At 37.5% G+C, this 20855-nt stretch overlaps 1 long non-coding RNA gene across 1 annotated transcript; it reads right to left on the bottom strand.

Annotated features, from left to right (window-relative positions):
- Window positions 1–1242: 1242 nt before the first annotated feature.
- Window positions 1243–20676, bottom strand: LOC121301336. The gene is made up of 3 exons (XR_005947610.1): window positions 19961–20676; window positions 2226–2334; window positions 1243–1804 (listed from the first exon to the last, which is right to left on the bottom strand). It is a non-coding gene; the product is annotated as an uncharacterized LOC121301336 (long non-coding RNA).
- Between the last annotated feature and the right edge of the window lie 179 nt (window positions 20677–20855).

Below are 20855 nucleotides of genomic sequence, written 5' to 3'. Positions count from 1 at the left end.
TTTTTTTGACAGGCTGGCATGACAGTTCTATCCCCAGGTCAGGAAGTCGATCAGTCTGGAAAAAGGTGAGACTCCGTTGCAAAAGCGTATTGACCTGGAAGGGAAACAATGTAGCAGCCGCAGATTGTAAAGGCCTTGTGTATGTGTTTTGTGTATAATGTGGAGATACAGTAACGGGACTATTATTCTGGGACCAGCCCAGGGATTATAAATGTAAGTAATACATGGCGCTGTATTACTTACCAACATTATTTACTGTTTGTTTTGCCGTCTGGCACTGTACATAAAAATAAATAAAACAAACCTTTTCACCTGGATTACAGTGGTCTGTCTGTTCTTTAATCACCCTCACACTATCAACTACTTTGCCAGTAAAACTACTTATACTGTTGCATTTTCATTGTGCTGGTAGAGCCCCATGTTTTTCGCAAATATGAAATAACACACAAAAAAAAAATGCAAATATAAAAAGAAATAAAGCAAAAAATCACTGTAAAGCAAACATGGAATGACATTTTTAAATTGGGAGTTTTATACAAAAAATGAACAAAGAACCTATGGTGCATGGGGACTTTTGTGATAATAAATGGGGTATGATATTAAGCAAGGTGATATAAAACAGATTCATCTGTATTTTGTATTTTAGTATGCTAATTATTTGATTTATTTCAAGTGGTGAAAACTTTGCACTGGAGCAAATGCTGTTTTGGTTTTGAATGGATCTGAATGAATTAATCTGCTTTGCTTAGTGTTTAAATACCAAGAAACTCCAGGCTTGTAACTGGAGCCCTGCTTCAGTACAAAGGGATTGAAATACAAATAATACAAATCGTATTGTTTTTTTTTTTTAATGGGTAGATTGCTGTATATGCAACCCCACAACAGTAGGGCAGTCTGTGTATGTATATGTGTCTATATATATAGTGCCTTGCAAAAGTATTCAGACCCCTGACCAATTCTCTCATATTACTGAATTACCAATGGTACATTGAAATTTCGTTCTGTTCGATATTTTATTTTAAAACACTTAAACTCAAAATCAATTATTGTAAGATGACACTGGTTTTATGTTGGGAAATATTTTTAAGAAAAATATAAAACTGAAATATCTTGCTTGCATAAGAGATTTCAAAATGTCAAATTTATAAATTTTTGTCAGTTTTTAGTATATGGAAAACTACAAAGCTGTATGTCATTTTAATTTATTATTGTAACATTATTCAACAGGTTTCATTCGACTATATGAAGCAATATTAGTTAATTCTATAGGGTGATGCGATCCTTTTGGCCATAGCTGTTGGTTGTTAGTCCTTATTATTTGTCTAACTTGTTCCACTTGTTCCGATCAGTTAAACCACTTACCAGGATCATCTGTTTGATGCGCTGTAATCAGGATTAAGTCAGTATGGATATGCATGGTTTTCCAGTCTGCATTTTAGTCCACTTGATGAGAACTGAATCACTGGTGCGCTGCAATTGACCCGTATAGTTTATGGTCCAAGTAAAGTGTGTATGATTGTAGTTACAGTAAAGAGTTGCCAAGGGATCATATTTTTGTAAAACTTTGTTTATTTTATCAAAACAGTAAGGAATAAGGAGTTTTGTGAAAAAGGCTATTACTCCCATAAATGTGTAATGCCCATAAACATGGGTAATGTAACATATGTTCTCTATCTTTTCTTGTTTTGTCAAAAAACAAATCTAGAATACAAGCACCGGCCTCATCCCCCAACTGCAGACGGCCTTGGATACATATGTACAATACTGCTGAACTGAACACAGTCGTCTTTCCCTTTTGGTACAGCTGTAAAAAATATAAAAGACAGATTAGCATGTGAGGCAGAGGGCAGGCGCCTTCACACCTAGTACTGTACACAGCAGATCTGTTCTTGTCAAAACATGTAGCGATATAAAAATGTAGCTATACATTTTTCATGAGAGGTGCTGGATTGATAAAGAAGTTCACCATCCACAGAGCCTGATGCAAAGCAGTCTCAGAAAATGCATAAGCATGGCAAGGATCTTTTTAAAAGAGCAAATACTGAGCAATAAGAAAAAGAAAGCAAGATCCAATCCTTGGCCTCTACTTTTAAGAAAGCCACAAAGGTGTCTAATAAATGCCGCCTCACAACCTTGCTTAAACATTTCAGCTGTTTTAAATTCTGTATGCCATGCAACACCCTTTGAGGAATAACTATGACAGGTCATTTATTCAAGGCACCTACCTTCCTACAGAGCTGTTGGAAGGCAAACACAAGCTGTTGCTAGGAACGCTGTTCTCAATAAGCTTCAAGCCCAGCCAATTGGCTCTCTGAATACAGAATTATGTTTCTGCTGTAAACAGAAAGAATATACAAATATTTAGATAGAGTGATTGATATACTGAATAAAAAAATTCAAATATCTTTTTATTATTATTATTATTATTTTTATTCCAGTGGGAGAGCATCTCTACTCTAGTGTAAGATGTCAGTCTGGCTATGCCATGCAGTCTTGCTCTAAATATTACCTGTTCATACAGTGTGTATAAAGTCAGGAGTTAATATGTAAACAAAAAGGTACCACATCTTATAATGAGGAAGAGGGATAGAATTTATTTTTATAGACCTGATGTACTGACCTTGGTTTGCAGTAGCTCCCATATATGCTTCATGCTCTCATCTGTTTGTGGATCAGGGTTTCGTGTCTTACTGTTGGTGTCTGCATGCCAACCTTCACCTGGCCGTGTTTTAACATAATCTTTAGGCTTGAACAATAGTGGCGTGCGGACTAATCTGATCAACAGGAGCGACAACACTGTTGAATGCAATTTTTTGGTGTTTTGGCATTAGGGGTGTAAAAATACTACTAGTTTTCTTACTCATAAATCTCACATCCTAAAATATAGTGTCACAGTACACTGTTCTCATTGTTTTGTTTTGTGCACATGTTATGTATATAAAGTTATTTTTTGCAACAACAAAACATATGTTTTTATTTCATACAATAACTATATAACTATACAATTCTCGCCTATTAGACAGAAAGGTACTAGATCTGGGATCTGGTGCAATCCAGCACAAATTAAGCCATGTATAAAGCAGCAGTATAAAGTATGTGTATTATGTGGCTCTATAAATTAAACTAAATAAAATCTACAATCTTCAAAATGATTTATTGAGATGATACCTCATTGTTTTACTGCCTATACAACCTTGTGGTGCTTATTTGCGGGAATCTGTGCTTGCCCATCCCCGACCAATAAATTGCTGCTAACTGTAAAGGCGGGTTTATTTTCCTAATGAATACAAACACTGTATAATGGTGCTAAACACTGGTCATAAATCCCCTGTGTAATAAACAAGGCTATAAGACGTCCTTGTCCATTAGTTATAATCATGCAACCATGGATACAAGCATTCTTATTTAAAAATAAACAGGCACACATAGATCTTTGTCTGTTTACCATTTCCCTTCAGGAAAGTATAGTGTCACGCTCTGCTATGTCAGTTACTATGGTGACAGGGGTATTAATTAACCTTTGTGTTGGCCAAATTCCAGTATAGGTCAACATTCTGGCCTGGCTAGATTCCTAGAAACTCCATTTGAAGTTGGTCAGGATGATGTACCTGTAAATTCAATTGTATATATTCTGTTAAAATATCTTCAATTTGACAATAACAACAGAACAATGAGCATAGAAGCTGCTGTCTTCTATTAGTTTGGACAAAGATCACTGAACATGATGAATAAAAGAGGCCACACTTGCAAACTATCCAGTCATCCACACCTCTGCTGTTGGCTACCTTTAAAATATTATTCCTACTGGCATTTAACTATCACTTTCCTTAAACTGACATCCTTGCAAAAAGGTAAATAGATTTAAAGACAGATTTCAAATCAAAATTCAGGCACAAATTCATTAAGGCCCTACTTAACCTTAATCTAAGAAGTACCTGAGTAATCACAAAGCATGATCCCATTCTTACAGTAAGTTGCATATTTACTATATTGATACTCCCCGTGCATATGTGCATACATAGGATTGTAAAAGGAACCCAGAGCTTCATGTGTGAACAAACAAAACAAACATTGTTTCAGATCATTATGCTGGTAAAGAGGAATGACATCAAATGTTTCCGTGAGAGGTTGTCATGTGTGTATATAAACAAACATACTACACACCACCCACTAGAGTGTATCCAGAAGGTTGTTTTTTGCTTTCTCCTAGGGGTTTCTGTTAAGTGTTCGAGGTGGCTTTGGCTGTGAAAGGCACTATATAAGTCCAAGATTGTTGTTGTTATTGTTCTCATAGTTGGTAGTTAGTCTATAAAATTAGTTCTTCTTTCCGTTGACTGAATTACCTGGCTTTTATAAAGAAATGAGACTGCAGTAACTTTTCAAGGCACTAAAACACTGCTACAGTAAAAACAAAACTTGATTTCCCGTGTCCCAGTCCTTCAGTACTGAACACACAGGCCCACACTGTACGTATGTTATGTAGTATTGTACACTATAATAATACTGTGCCATGGCTTTTGCTTACATATTCTTTACTAGGCTGATCAGTTTCAGGTTAGATCTTGTTGTTTGAGTGTTTATGACTACAGTAGCATAACAAGTATCCAGATTATTAAAAGCATATTTAATTCTTCCTTTTGGTTCTCCTTCAAGTTGTGTTTCCCAAAGTAATAGAAGCCAGGAATCAAAAGAAAGGTAAACAACTAAGAACGATAAAATAACCAGAGGCTTTCTTTCTTTCAATTTTCTCGTATAGAATTGGATAGTACCATTGGTGCAGTATTGTTATCATAGGAACCTTCAACACAAGGGCATCACAATGGATTTGGAACAAATACTGCACAGTGTTCCTGATATGGTATCACACTGGCAGTGATATACTGATAATTACAACAGTACGACTTACTAAAATCTGGTAAATAATGAAATGTATGGAGCCAAAATTACATTGGATCAAAAAGTAATGGGACAGTTGGGTCTTTTCATTCATTGAAAATGTTTATCATGAAACAAACATGAGTGATTGGCGAGTCTTGCTTTCTTTCAGTCACAGTGTCTGTCTCTGTACTTCCGTATAGCACGCTCTCTTTGCTATCATTTCAAACAAGTTTAGGTAAGAGCAGAGCAGAAGCCCTGTCGGTGTAAACAGTAATGTGAAAGTAAGGTTGTCAGTGGTGGGGTTAAATCTATCACTGCCAACAATCACAGGTGTGGCCATTCTCTAATTAGCAAATTGGGTGCTAACTGGAAAATGGCCACACGTACGTAAAGCAGTGGCAGCTCGTCATACGAGCCTACAGAGCTAAGCCTACGATTTAATCTTGACGTGTCTGTTGACAGGTAGGTTTTGGGTCATGTGTGGCTACTACCTTGCGTTTCAATTTCCATTCAGTATGTTGTAGGATTTTTTCATACGCCATTTTCCTCGCTTTCAATTGAGGAAAAAAATAAGAATAACAAATAACAATAAAGGTCGTACAAAGCCTAAATTGGACCTTCTTCAACAGGGAGGACCAAAACAAAACTGCCTTTTTAATTGCTCATGGTACAAAAAACTAAATGGTTGAGTATTCAGTTTACTCTCTTCATCTTTCAAATATGTTTTCCACAAATGACATCACTCAGGATTCATCAATCAAGTCGACAATGTTTTTGTTATATTTAGTTTTTTGACTCGTGCTGCGTATACTATATTAGTGTATTACATTTCTTATCAAATTACAAAGTACCTCTTGAAATGTGCAGTGTTTTATTGCGTATCATAAAGCTTTTGAAATCAAATGAACATAGCTTCTCTGCTCATTCACACACAGCCACCATATTAACCTACTGTATCTTAATGCAAAAGAGGTGTATTTCACACATACTTCAGCAGTGCAGGTGTACCATTAACAATACAGGACCCCAGAATGAATATTTTCAGTTCAAAATATTCTTTGATATGCATAGGTGCTGGTGAATTCAGCTCATATTGTTGAGATACATGCTGCATGAACATAAGACAATGACTGGAACATGTGGAACATTATTTAACAGCTGCTCTGGCCAATTTCCATTGCAAAACTGCAGGAAGAGTCACCTAATGTGGTGAGACATGGAAGGTCCTTAAGGAGTGTAGCATGACCCCCTGCCCTGAAAATGAGAGGAGGCGTATCGCAGCTATTCAGGAAGACTTGCCGAAGAACAAGCAAAAAGGATATTTGTTGCCGTACAGTACTTACCTGCTTAATTTGCGCCAGGTCTTGAAAACATGCAGTGCAACTGACCAATCAAATGATGACTCAAGGGGTAGAACAGAGCAATACTTCACATGTTAACACAGATATGTCAGTTGATTTGTAATCTTAACCTCACAGTGCTAAATAATATGTTTGGAATATGTTGGTCTGCTTCTACTAAACAGCTAAGGTGACAAATACAAGCGTACATGATTATGAGAAGCTACACGGAAGTACAATATTTTGTATGTTATTTTATAAACAGTACTGCATGCAATATAAATACTGTGAAATTAAGTTTGAGTTTATGCCTTTCAGGGCAGATCTTCCACTGTTTAAATAGATCACTAAATTAGAACCCCTATTTCAGACATCCTGACATGAACAGTTTTCTATAGGAGTTTCTTAAAGGAATGGAAAACTGTACCAATTTATTGCAACACCAGAAATAATTCAAGCTTCCTCTTCATTTACTTAAAGGGTGTTAGGATCATAGACCAACCCACCCCCTGCCTTGAAGGCAACATTCAGCAAGAAGCTGCCAGTGTTTGCCTTCCCCTGCCTGCTGCCGTTCATTTGTTAGCTGTCTTATTTTGGTTGTCCAGCATTAAGAGCTATGTACAGTACTTTTGTATTATCTGCTGACTGAGAATATTTCTATTCCTCTTTCTCAAATTGTTGCCACCATATGATACTTTGCATGTGTGTTTTGTAAAGGTTTTGTAAAGAAATGAAAAAGAATCCCTTCAGTTTCTCTTTGTGGAGGAGAGGGTGATTCACCTTCTGAGCTGGGAGATAAGGGACTTTCTCATTTTATTGCATACAAACATAACAAGCAGCATTAAGTGGTTGCCCTTTTCACTAATCAGTATAGAATCTCTCACATTGGGTCCTGTAAAATGTACTCTTATGTTGTTGTATTTTGTAGGTACTCATATAGCTTCATGTCAGTTCCCTTTTTGGTAATTCATTTTGCCACATCGTTAGGGTCTGTGAACCTTTTTTTTTTTTTTATTTGCAGCTCAGTGAATGTGGGCTGTTACACAACAGGCTGTTAATACGTTTTTATGTGTAATAGGCTGGTCTATCTTTGATTTCCATTGTGAACTCTGGTTGGAGTTGGTTTGGCTACTCTGTTTTTGGTTCACTTGTAATGGGTGGTTTTGGGTTTGTCTCGGTTAAATGCACAGGAAGTATACCAAAGGCCTAGCTGAGCAAGTACGGACAACAAGATCTGTTTGTTGAACTTCCATTATCACCATGGTGACATAGTGGGAAGCTGATTAACTACCTCAGGCAAATACTTTGCCCTTGCTCTGTAAGAAAGTACCTAGCCCTACAATACGTCAAAGATCCCAGCAATAAGGTATGCAAGAGTACAGAGAAGTCATTGGAAACTCCCATTCAAAACTTGCCTGAGCAAACAGCATAAGTGACAGTCCTATTACTGTTTCCACTGACAGGACTGTCATTTAGATTGTCTCATATGTACAATCATGTCATATGAACCCTGTGTGATAATGATACAGTAATGGAACAATGAAGATGTTTGAGAACTGTAAATGTGCTGACCAGAGTTCTCAAATTAATAGCTGAAAGTCCTTTTGGTTCTTTGCTTCATGAAACTATATATTCTAATCAACAAAACAACCACGATACCTTTAACACAAGGGAGACCAGTGATTATGCTGCTCCAGAAGGATGACTTTTTATCACGTTATCCTGTACAATGTTTAATTTGCATGACACTATTCATTAGAACTGTACATGTGAGTGATAATTCACGAGAGGTGCCTGAAACCAACCTCCAGACAGGTAGAGCAGTGTTTAGACAAGGACAGCTGATTCCAAACTGAGTAATGCAGTTTCAATGCAGAGGTTAATGACTCAGCTAGTAACAAGTGTTTATGATGTAACAACTGTAGCGTGTTGCTCTAATCCTGGATTGTCTTCACTGAGCTGCTCCGGTAGTTTGTGTGTAATCTCGTCAAACCTGATGACATTTCTTTGAAATACATTACGTGAAATCCATGGAACGTTCGGAAGGTCAGGGAGATTCCCCACAGGGCACTACTAGTATAATTTTGAAATGCGTTTCCTTTATTTAGATTTTAATTGAAACCATTCAGCAACACAAGTAGATATACAGTGCAATAATATCAAGTTAATAAAGTTTACTCAGATACATTCCAACAGTTCAAATAACATTTACACAATATGCAGTTTCTTAATATCTTGACGAGGTTGAATAACATCCTTACGTACAGTTCTTTCTAAATGCTAACCTGCAACCCTATTCTCAATACTTTAAGGACTGTTTTAAGAAAGGTTTTGTTAAGCATTTTTAATAATCATTTTGACTAATCAAATCAAGTTTGCTGCGCCTGAAAACAATGTTTCAGAGAGGCACAGGAAGTGTAAGCACAGTTTATAAACACTGAAACAATCCCTTAAGGTGATGTGGACAGGCTTCGTGGTAACCTCTCCACAAGGAGGTTCCCGCTACAAGCTAGAGCTTGTGCTGGTTCTGACCATACAGGAACACATGTATAACTACTGAAGTAAAAGTAAAGTAAAAAAAAGTAATCTCTAGAGAACTGTACTTAATAAGACCACAGTTCTCTTGACTTCACATCTGATAATTATTCAGTGGTGACCTCCCAAAGTAGCTTAATGAATGTAATGCTTGTAAAAGGTTTTAAACTGCTTGCCCTGGAGGCTAAAGTCATCCGTGAACCACAGTGTTACTTCCACATGTTGACAACCAATAAACCAGAACTCTGCCCTGGAGGGGCTGTAATGTAATGGCCATGTCCCTGAAACCAACAGACACTGATGTTCTTGAACCTGCATTACACTGTAATGAACTCAATGCACTCCCTGAACTACCACGTCATGCTGAGAACCAGCACAGGCTCTAGCTTGTAGATGGAACTTCCTTCAGGGAGAATGCTTCTAATAACCAGTCACTGTCTGCAAACGTGAAGATTAGAGAAAATTTGTGAACATCTGTCCAAAAGTAACTGGGCAGAGACCACCAGAGATTGTTAAAAAAAAAAAAAAGAGAGACCATATTGAAATGCATCCTTTAGCTCATTTCATAATCACTATCAACATGAGTGTCTAGTGTTAGGAACCCCAAGACTATAGAATAAAGACAGCTGGACGCTGTATTTACAAAATAAATAAGACAAAATGTCTGGAAAAAAACGTGCCATGATTAACTGGTGCTTTGGGCGTGACGCCCATTAATAAAGCACAGTAAAGGTTCAACATGGGGTCTTTGAGGGAACATGTAGTGGAAAAGAAAAGTGAAACCCAGTGAATATGAAAAACTTCTACTGAATAAACTATTGGAGTTTGTCCACCTCTCTGAAGCTGTCATTTGTTTTTCAGCAGTAGTTATGTACACCTATGGCCATTCAGAAATGTCCAAGTACTTAGGGTAAAGTCCACTAATACTTCAATACTAGTATGCACAGAACAGTGTCTCTATGGGGTTCAGCAGCACCAGTATTTAAGGAGCACAAACATGATATACTTTAGCATTAGTTTTTGGTAAAGGGCAACGATTAGGGTTGGCGCAGATTCTGAATTAACCTTTTCTCTCTTCCGCGTTGCCAAATTAAGTTCAGGTGTGGCTAATTCAGCTTAGTAAAACCCCTGGAACTGCACCAAACTGCTATCGGGAGTCTTCTTTCAAAGCTACAAAGTGAAACAATGTTTCTACATATTTATACATCGTTCTTGTACGTGCAATAGCTGGTCTTTCTGTTCTCACCACATTCAGAGGTTAGACAAAAACACACATGCACAATGTAGCACATCTCCTTGCTATAAGTCGTTTTCAGGCGAGAAACAGATCTGAAACTCTTTCTGGCAGCAGGCACTTGGCAGGCAGGTGTTTCCATATTCAAGACTGTAAAAACCACTGGTGTTTCACAAAGAAAGGTCTCAAAAGCGGGGGGTCATTCTTGAACAGGCTTCTCTGCAGATGTACCCCTGACTTTCCTGGTTAACACCGAGGAATGAATACTAATCCCTCCCAAACTATTTAAACACATTGCAGCCTTCCCTCTCTGAATCAGAGTGGTCCTGGCTGCCCTACACATATTGACAATGCTACTGGCACCCACCCATTGAAAGGTGTTTCTAATTCGAATGATTTGCTCAGACCTTGTACACAGCTTGAAAGCAAAGGGAACACAATGACTGTGTTTTCTGGACGGGAGCTGTTAACTTGGTAAAACACATACAGTCTTGTGGGATGGAGTAGAGTGCTTCACTTTTGGAACAGAACAAGCCTATTGGAAACCTGAAAAACAAAGGGGCCTCAAGTTTACATTCCAGACTGATTCAAGACAGCTGCTGGTAAAACATGGAACATGAGTAGCAGGATCTGCTTCAACATTAGAGTATTCGCTTCTTGTTTTTGACTTACAGCCCACAATAAGGTTTTACACTACAATACAATTCCTCAGGGTCCTATTTTGAAGCAGCTGAAAAGGCAAATTTTGGCACGACTGCAGACTGTAGTTTTGCTGTATATCCTGAAGGGACATGCATGTGCACAGCAGCACCAGAGAGGCCTCCCTGCATTCTAATGTAGGTCACTAGAATTGTTATTAGTGTACTGCAAGGCTCAATATCACTGGACTAAACACAGCAACTGTGCGCACAGTAATGTGGAATGCATGGATTAATGGCTTCCATTTGCTGACACTTTCTGAAGGGTGTTTGAATAGAAATGCGTGACTTGAAATGGGAGCTGCCTCCTTGTTCCTGCCCTCACTTCAGACCTGGTCCCTAATGGTTCTCAAGCCTTGTTCCTGCCCTCACTTCAGACCTGGTCCCTAATGGTTCTCAAGCCTTGTTCCCGCCCTCACTTCAGACCTGGTCCCTAATGGTTCTCAAGCCCTGTTCCTGCCCTCACTTCAGACTTGGTCCCTGATGGTTCTCAAGCCTTGTTCCTGCCCTCACTTCAGACTTGGTCCCTAATGGTTCTCAAGCCTTGTTCCTGCCCTCACTTCAGACCTGGTCCTTAATGGTTCTCAAGCTGCAGGAGTATTTTGCACAGATAAAAATAAGGTACAGTAGCTGCAGCGATATAGTGCCGCCCGACAGCTGCGCAACAGGGCTGTAACGAGACTTCTGTGCTAAGGGCCTCAAAGCTGGAAGGAAGAACCAACAGGAGGTAAAAACATTGCTTTGTTGACCTATAAAGCAAGCTTCAGGCTTCAATATGAAATGTATATGGAGTATTCCTGCTATATACAAAAGCAAATCAGATGACCTCAGAATGAATCAGTTTTTGTCCAGAGTCCGGAGATGGACTAAACCAAGCAGAGCAATATAATTGCAATAAGCAAGGTTATTGTTGTATTTCCACCCAGGTTATTTTAAACATGTCTGCAAAATGTTTGTTTACTCAACTGAAGTTTCTGAGTTTTTGAAGTCACGAACGAGTTACTATAACCAAAAATGTGTTACAGTGTGCTGTGCGTTATTCATGATGTGCTTCTGATTTCACATTCTTTAGCCTGATTTTGAAGTAAGAACCATGTTTAGACCCTTTTTTTTCTGAGAGGTAAAATAATAACATCAAAATTGCAACTGTTTTACATTTGCCTAAACAATAGGGATCATGTCGTTTATAAGTAACAATGTAGTCATCCTACATATTTCCATTTGTAATCCACATTTCAGATTATTGATAAAACACACTCATGCCTTGCATTTGAACAAATTTGAAATACTTTCAACCTTAATACTATAAAAACAAACCAAAACTAAACAAAGTGTGCATACAGCTTGTGCATTTTCTACTTTAAAGTGATACAAAATATATATTTCTATTTGAATCTCTATGCATTATATATGTTCATTACAGTGTGCTACCCCAAGCACTGTCTGGGTTCTTTTTTCTAAATTCATCTTTATCTGAGAAAGGGCTCAGTTTTAGATTAATCAAGCTTCTTTATGCCATGTAACTCGATTCTCCTCAAGTAACAGTGTAAACTCAAAGCTGATCTACATGCAAATTCTTCTGTAGTGTCTCTCACTAGAGATAGCACCACCACAAAGTGAAGTGTAAACAAATCTGAGCAAATGCTTGGACCAGATCATTGGTGGACTGAGTTTAAAGCATCATTTTGAACCGCTAAGCATTCTGTCTGCCTAGATCGTATTACTGCAAACTACCGAGCCTGCCAGCGTAACTTGGCAGTGTGCGACACTTAGCTTTAGTCCCAATACAACACAGACTTCCAGCAGGCTAAACTTAGGACTCAGATCACACAGTTCTTCAGTCTGGAACTGATTTCCATTGTTGATCAGTACAACTAGTGCACCAGTGCAATATCATTTAATAATGCCTTATTTAGGGCAAACTGTAAATAATCATATTTTGTTGAATTGAACACAGTAAATTGTAAATGTTTTTTAACCAAAACTGCTGAAAGTACATGTATTCTGTTGTTCAAGAATCATTTCATGAAGTGGATGACAAAACCCAGTTCCATGAAATGACTACTATAATAGCACATGCATACTGCTACTGTAGCACACAGACAAGCCATCATCTTTGAATGAAGGTTTCTATACATAACCGACAAAACACTATAATTTACAGGGAGTACCAATTTGTCTTAATTGATGCATGATATTCATGATACAGTCAAGATTAATGTTCAATATATTCCCTGGAGTCAGTCTTTCTTTATCTCATTTCACATGCAAGTTTGGATTATGCTGTTTTCATGATAACTGTAGGATTGATGAACTGTGTAAAGTGCTTTTCACTGTTCAAGCTGAACAAGAGCGAGGTCTAAAGCAATGCTGTGTGACTGATACAATGTCACTAAAACACAGGTACTGCACCTCCTACTGTAGCCCTACATGCCAGGAGCGGCGGCTCCTTTTGGAGTTGCCTGTGACACTGACATTACCTTCCATGCATGTTTAAAAATTATTCAGAAAGAAAAACACAGGTTAAAACACACACGTTTTTGTTTTCATTTTGAGACATGACATTTTGACTGGTACTACTTTAAGTTAATGGGGCGCGTTCATATTCTTTGGGTCATCAGTTTGAACTTACTGGATCAATTCACCTCACTGTTCTGAGTCAAAGCATGTTACTGTCTGAAAGCATGCCAGTCAATAAGGGAAACAACCGATTCAGTATTAACAGCAATGAAGCCAGTGAGGGGGTGGTGCAATTTCACTCTCGAAATGAAATGACTTAGCAAGTGCAAGACAGTCTAAAAGCATGACTTGTAAACAGAGACTTATTTAACTTCACGTAGTACACATGAAATAATTAGGCGCTGTAATCGAAAGCAACAGCACCTTTTCATCTGCAGAACTGTCTTTGAAAGATCTGTATGTTGCAAATTAAAGTATAAAGTATAAATACCAAATATACCAAAATCTAAATATCTTCAACAGAAGAAAGGTGGTACCAATAATAGTACTGCTAGTGCTGATATGAATATGTATTTTAAACTATTGGTTAGCAGTCTTTTACCAACTAGAGATTTTCATCACAAATCTTACAGTACAAGCTCACTTTTTCAAGGTCATACATAAAGTAAAAATATTAATTGCCTGTTGGTCGCACACACCCACCCATTATCTGGTTTATCATCAAGCATTCATAAGAGTGAAATGAAGAACTGTTTTCTTGTTTGTAAACACAGCAAGCCTCGGCAACTGGCTTATTCAATCACACCGAAGTGTCCCGACTCGCTTATCCAATCACACCGAAGTAGCCTCTGCAGCTAAAATGTGTAATTGAAAGCTTTGCACATTCCTTAGATTTTTCATGCATTTCCAAGAATTTTCTGTACTGCCCTCCACCCGCCATCCAGACACACAGCACTGTCTGTTCTTTTATAGAAATCTGACATCAGAACAGCTAGAACAAAATGATCTCGCTACTCAGACACAACCCCCATCCACACACACACAGCACTGTCCGTTCTTTTATAGAAATCTGACAATACAGCAGCTAGAACAAACTGATCTCGCTATGCAGACACAACAAATAAACAACACTGTTCCTTCCTTTTTTTTAATGTTTGTGCTCAATTCAAATTTAAACTGAGTATTATAAAATGTGTTCAAACCAGAAAGGCACAATATTGTGCCTACCTGAAACAAATACACGATTCCCTGCTAATCTGGAGTTTTTGGACGAGCGCATGTTGCTGAGGAGGTTATCATGTGCACTACACAGTACATCATCTCCTCTGACCCAATAGACCATATACTGTAACAAAAAGATAAATACTCTCAAGCAGGCCTCATCGACTGGCAGTTTATTTAAAAATTATATGGCTATGCTATTAACTAACTATATCAATACTCTACAATGTCAACTGACATTTCAACTAGTGTATACAAATATTACTCTGCACATTGTATATAAAATAACACACACAGTATACAACATGTAATTGCATTTTGTGTTATTCTGCCAAACACTATATTACTGTGCATTTTTTTTTCAATACTCCAGGGATATTTGTCAAGGCCTATTGTCACTTGTCTGGAGTATGTGGAAAATGAGTGCAATTCCCTTTAAACACCAGGCGGTCAGTATCCTAGCAACCTGAGACAAGTGATCAGCAGGGCCTAGCAGTGACTTGTTGTTTACCAAGCCTTCACTCCCAGCCCTGCCCTTTGACTCTCAACCCAGGCTTGCCATATACACTCAATGTAATGAAATGTGTCCAATCAGACTGCTTCATTACTTGATGACAACAACAATACATAACCTTTTATAATAAAATGACTCTATTGTGAAAAATATATTATATACAACCAAATACAAACTACCTTATCCAACCTTACGCAATGTTGAGGAATTGATTAGCAAACCACTGTACATGAAAAATACATAAGAAAAAGCTGTAATTCTGACAAAAATCCTATTATGTGCGCTCGATGTTAAAACAGAAGTACACTCAAGCTTTTTTTTTTTTTTTTTTTTTTTAACTTCTGCCACCTTGTGTCTCTTAATTGCAAGGTGTGTATTTCAAATCTGTGATTTTTACTGTTCTGTAACCAAGCATTTAAACTGAATTAGACCACATCTCACCTGTAGAAAACAATCTGACACAGGCAACATTTATAAATGTGGATACGATTTTTAAAAATCCATATTCATACAGTAGATTGTATTGTTTTGAGTGAAAAAAAAAAAAAGACTTTATATAATGTAGTGCTTTATAAGGCCCCAGTATAGCAGGAAATGTACAGCAGGAACCTTCCCTTTCATTATATTAAAGACTACAGCATTTTGGCACCCACCTTTAACAGACAGAACAAGAAATACAGTGGCTCTCAAAAGTATTCACCCCCTTTGGATTTTTCCACATTTTATTGTGTTACAACAGGGAATCAAAATGGATTTAATTAGGAGTTTTTGCCACTGATCAACACAAAGTCCCTAATATCAAAGTGAAAAATAAAATCTACAAATTGTTCTAAATTAATTACAAATATAAAACAGAAAATAATTCACCCCCTTGAGTCAATATTGGTGGTAGAGGCACCTTTGGCAGCAATTACAGCCATGAGTCTATTTGGATAAGTCTCTACCAATTTTGCACATCTGGACACTGCAATTTTTGCCCATTCTTCTTTGCAAAATTGCTCAAGCTCCGTCAAATTGGATGGAGACCTTTGGTGAACAGCAATTTGCAACTCTTTCCACATAGTCTTAATTGGATTGAAGTCCGGGCTTTGACCTTTTTGTTTTTAAGCCACTCCAGTGTGGTTTTGGCTGTATGTTTGGGGTCATTGTTCTGCTGGAAGATTAATCTTCTCCCAAGTCCCAGGTCTCTTGCAGACTTCAGCAGGTTTTCCTCCAAGATTTCTCTGTACTTTGCTGCATCCATTTTGCCCTCTATCTTCACAAGCTTTCCAGGCCCTGATGCAGAGAAGCATCCCCACAGCATGATGCTGCCACCACCATGCTTCACAGTAGGGATGGTGTTCTCAGGATGATAGTGCTTAGCATTGAGGTCAAAAAGATGTATTTTGGTCTCATCAGATCATAGAATCTTCTTCAACTTGGTCTCAGAGTCTCCCACATACCTTCATTGTTGAAAAAGTTTTTTTCAACAGTGGCTTTCTTTTTGCCACTCTCCCATAAAGGTCAGTTTTGTGAAGCACCCGGGCTATTGTTGCTGTATGCACAGTGTCTCCTAGCTCTGCTGTGGAAGACTGTAACTCCTTTAGAGTTGCCATAGGCCTCTTGGTGGCCTCCCTGACTAGTGCCCTTCTCGCCCAGATACTCAGTTTTTGAGGACGACCTGTTCTAGACAGATTCACAGTTGTGCCATATTCTCTGCATTTCTTAATAACAAACTTTACTGTGCTCTGGGGGTATTCAATGCCTTGTAAATGTTCTTATAGCCTACCCCTGATTGGTGCTCTTGAAGAATCTTATTCCGGATTTGTTTTGAATGTTCCTTTGTCTTCATGATGTAGTTTGTGTTAGGAAATGTACTAACCAACTGTGGGACCTCCCAGAGACAGGTGTTTTAAACCTGAAATCATGTGAAACACCTTAATTGCACACAGGTGGACTCCATTCAACTAATTATGTGACTTCTAAAGATAATTGGTTGCACCAGAGCTTATTTAGGTGTGTCCTAGCAAAGGGGGTGAATACTTATGCAATCAATTATTTTCTGTTTTATATTTGTAATTAATTTAGAACAATTTGTAGATTTTATTTTTCACTTTGACATTATGACATTTTTTGTGTTGATCAGTGGCAAAATCTCTTAATTAAATCCATTTTGATTCCATGTTGTAACACAATAAAATGTGGAAAAGTCCAAGGGGGGGTGAATACTTTTCAGAGCCACTGTATATACTAATACAGTGTTTAATGCATTATTCTCTAAACACAATTATATTCAAATGCAGTTACATTTCCACCCACAGTAACTAATTATAGGTATTGGAATTGTGTTTGTAGAGTAGCAATGAATGACCTTACAAATGAGACTGTGTGGTAATTACTGAACTACTCTACAAGTACAGCAGTGGGACTCTTACAAAGTGGGAACAGCTACAGACAATAAAGATGGCAGGTTATAGCACAGGTACAGTATTATTCTGTGTAATGGACTGATTTTGCTATTGAATTCAGCAAGAGACAAACAAATTGTGAAACGACCCTTTAAAAAAATAAATAAATCATACTGTTAACACTACAAACAGAGCCCACAGTGTGACTTGGGGTAGGCTGCTTTACCCCACAGCTGTAAAATGGAGAGGACTGGGAAACAAGATAAGCCATATTCTCAACTCAGGGGTTATTTAAAGATTTTATTTTTAAGTTTCGATTAATTAAATAATGCTTTGTAAGCAGAAGACAGACTACAACAGCTATATTCTTTGTATATTTTTATTTATTTATTTATTTATTTCATTACACAGGAAATTAACCCATTAAGGTTGAGGCCTCATTTACAAGGGGATCCTGTCATACACTGACACAATCATACATAAAACAACACAATTAATCTTTGTGAGGTCCAGCCTTAGACAATAACAACAAATAAACAAAGGAGCAGTAATACAGCAGGTTTGTTTTATTATTATTATTATTATTATTTTCAATGTGGACTAAAATAAAAGCAAGGGCAAGGAGTGTTAAGCAAATCCCTCTTTATAACCAGAAAAATGAGAGGTTATCAAATTCCATTCTTAAACCATGTGAACAAGTCTTCCAGATTTTTGGGTTAGTCTGGATATCCAGGTCTTAAATAAAATACAGTAGAGGAGCTATAATTATCACTTGTGTATTTAACTTTTACAATGACATGTAATAAATCGTGAACTACTTAAGCTGTAGAAATTAACCTATATCTTTTCACAGGGGGATAAACTACTACATTACTGCTGCTAAGGATTTTTTTGCAGTGTGGCTGGGCAAGCATAAATAATATTACAGCCATTTCAAAAAAGTGTCCTGCAGCAAAGCACTTGGAGTACATAAGAGATTGTATTTTTAAAACCCACCAGAATTCAGTGGAACAGCGGGGATCAATGTTAACAGTAGTTTTCCATTAGCACGTGTAATTAACAATTCTCGTGATTGCGTTTCCCTTTAACAGGTACACCTCTTTAAGGAAAAGCATTATTTAGACAATTGCAAATCACTTCTCAATACAGGTTTTTTTTATTTGCTTACACCACCAATTAGTCTGCTTAGCAGATATTGAACTGTATGTCTAGTGTCTTCAGACAAAGACACAACATTCCAAAGCACTTCTTATAATACAATAAAAGGTTGTGAGGTATTAGAGAATGCACCCAATGTATGCTAAACTTTACTCCTGTATTTTCCTCCACCAGCTTTTTTCCCCATCAAAATAAACAGTATAAATCCCACAATTTGCATTGCATCAGTTCATAAATCGCATCTGCAAACGTAAATAGTAATGACGTATAAATAAGTATTAAACTTTTGTTTAAAAACGTAAGAGCAGTGGGATTATTACTGCAGTATTGGTAAAGTTAAAGCTTCTAAAATGGAGAGCCACATAAAAACAGGAAGTTCTTGACCTGTGGTGCTTTAAATTTACATTGCAAATAATATTAGTCAGATGGCGCCCTCTGGTGTTCTGTTTTTTTTTTTTTATGACGGGTGTAAATAAAAAGAATTGCGCTATATCCTAATGTCTACTCAAACCCAACACAAACCAGACTTTATAAAATCCACACTTCAGGTTCTCAGGTGTACAGTTCCAGATAAAGCAATATAAATCAGCAAGAGGTTTGTTGGAAAAATAAACAGAAAGCAGGGCCAGGTCAGCCCTCTTCAGTTGTTATCTGCTTTATGCAGCATACAGGACCTTCACTGACAGTCAGACCGCTTAACAGTATCAAGTAATTTCATTATTTTCTAAGCCAAAAGAATAAGCACTGTATCTTTGTAAGCGCTTTTAAATGATTCTGTATGAAGAACCAAAAAATTAGTATACTGGTATCACCGGACAAATTACACTATGTAACACCATTTTTGTTCCTGGGTAGTAAGTGTTATTTCCTAACTGATTATGCCTCAGAAGTATAGAAAATGGCTATTATTCCCCACAAACTTTGCTTTTGTGACCAGGACAGGTAAATTTCACAATATCACTATTTCCAATGAGAAAACGGGCGCTTTTGTGTATTTTCGTTCACATAAAGTCAGAAAAAAACAACATATGAATCCAAATTAACATGTATTTATACTAAAGTAATACAAAAATGACTACAAAAGATTTAGAAGTGAGTAGTTTTTCGAGATTTACGATTGTACTGTACATTTACAGCATAATCGTAAATATCGAAAAACTACTCACTTCTAAATCTTTTGTATATTGTAATATTTGGGCAGTGAGTTTAAGCACCTTATGCAAGAGGTTCCCAGGCTTTCTTGGCTCAAGGCATCCTGACTGAGGACCCCCACCAATGAATCAACAGAAATTTGATTCACCTTGCAATCACTCTAATTTGTTATTTGTATAATGGCACTTCTAGCAAAGGCAATGTAATTAAAACAGAGCTGACGTCAAGACAGCGAGTGCTGCGTGTAAAATAACTAATCATCTAATAGCAGCGCTCATTCAATTGATCCGCCGGCCTCAGAAATATACATTTTTCAGGGTTGTTCTGTATGTTCTAGGGCTATTGTCCAATGACAGTATAAAAGATTGAAAACCTTACCATACCTTACTGAAACACTAAATCGACATGGTGGTCTCCCAGTGCAGCAAGCCTTTCTGTCACACATGTATAAAGGCCCCCTGTATCATGTAGCTGTTGCACCAGGTCCTTCGTAATCAAAACATTTGCCAAGGAAGGCAGCAGTCCTCCTTGAACCTGGGCCACATCCTCAGATAGGCTTTGATCCTTCCTAAGCAAGCGAATGCTTCCTCAGACGTTGTTACTGGGAGGATCACATAGAGCTGAAGGAGTCTGATCACTTACGAAAATGCGTTTTCATCATAAATGTGAGCAGCTCCTGGGTGATCTTCTGAGGTCTTCTGTCCTCAATGAGACTTGCAGATACCAATCCACTGAATCTGCTTGGAGAGCTCCCAGAGAACACGGGTTTGTCCACAAATATCTTTGTATGCGCAGAGAAAGAAAACAAACTCAAAATCATCCGGAAACTCCTGTCCCTGGGTCAGTCTGCCACAGTCATAATTTTGTTGCAAAAAACCAACTAACACTTCATTGTTCTCAAAGACTGTCTAAACTGCTCTCTCTCTCTCTCTCTCTTTAAAGCATTACAGGTTGTCTATGGAGGTTATCTCAGTATTACCATCCATGAAGATGGTTCCTGTCATCAAATCATATGTGCTATAATTAAACACAGTTACAAATTAAAATGCTTTTAACATCACACCAAGTCACGCACGTGTTCCCGCGTACACATATACAAATAAACCCTACCAAGAAACAATGGCTGCACCTTCTTAGGTTCCGTTAATGCAATGGGTTCCTTATTATTACTGTGCTTGTTTTATTAAATATTTCTTGTTCTATGAAAATTAAATATATATATACAATTATCACATGCTGTTTTGTCTGTAACAATATTAATGATATATGCAAACAATT

This window comes from Polyodon spathula, chromosome 2 (genome assembly GCF_017654505.1).
Source record: "Polyodon spathula isolate WHYD16114869_AA chromosome 2, ASM1765450v1, whole genome shotgun sequence".
Lineage (NCBI taxonomy): Eukaryota > Metazoa > Chordata > Actinopteri > Acipenseriformes > Polyodontidae > Polyodon > Polyodon spathula.
Note: the sequence above shows the minus strand (reverse complement) of the source record. Positions and strands in the feature narration are given on the sequence as shown.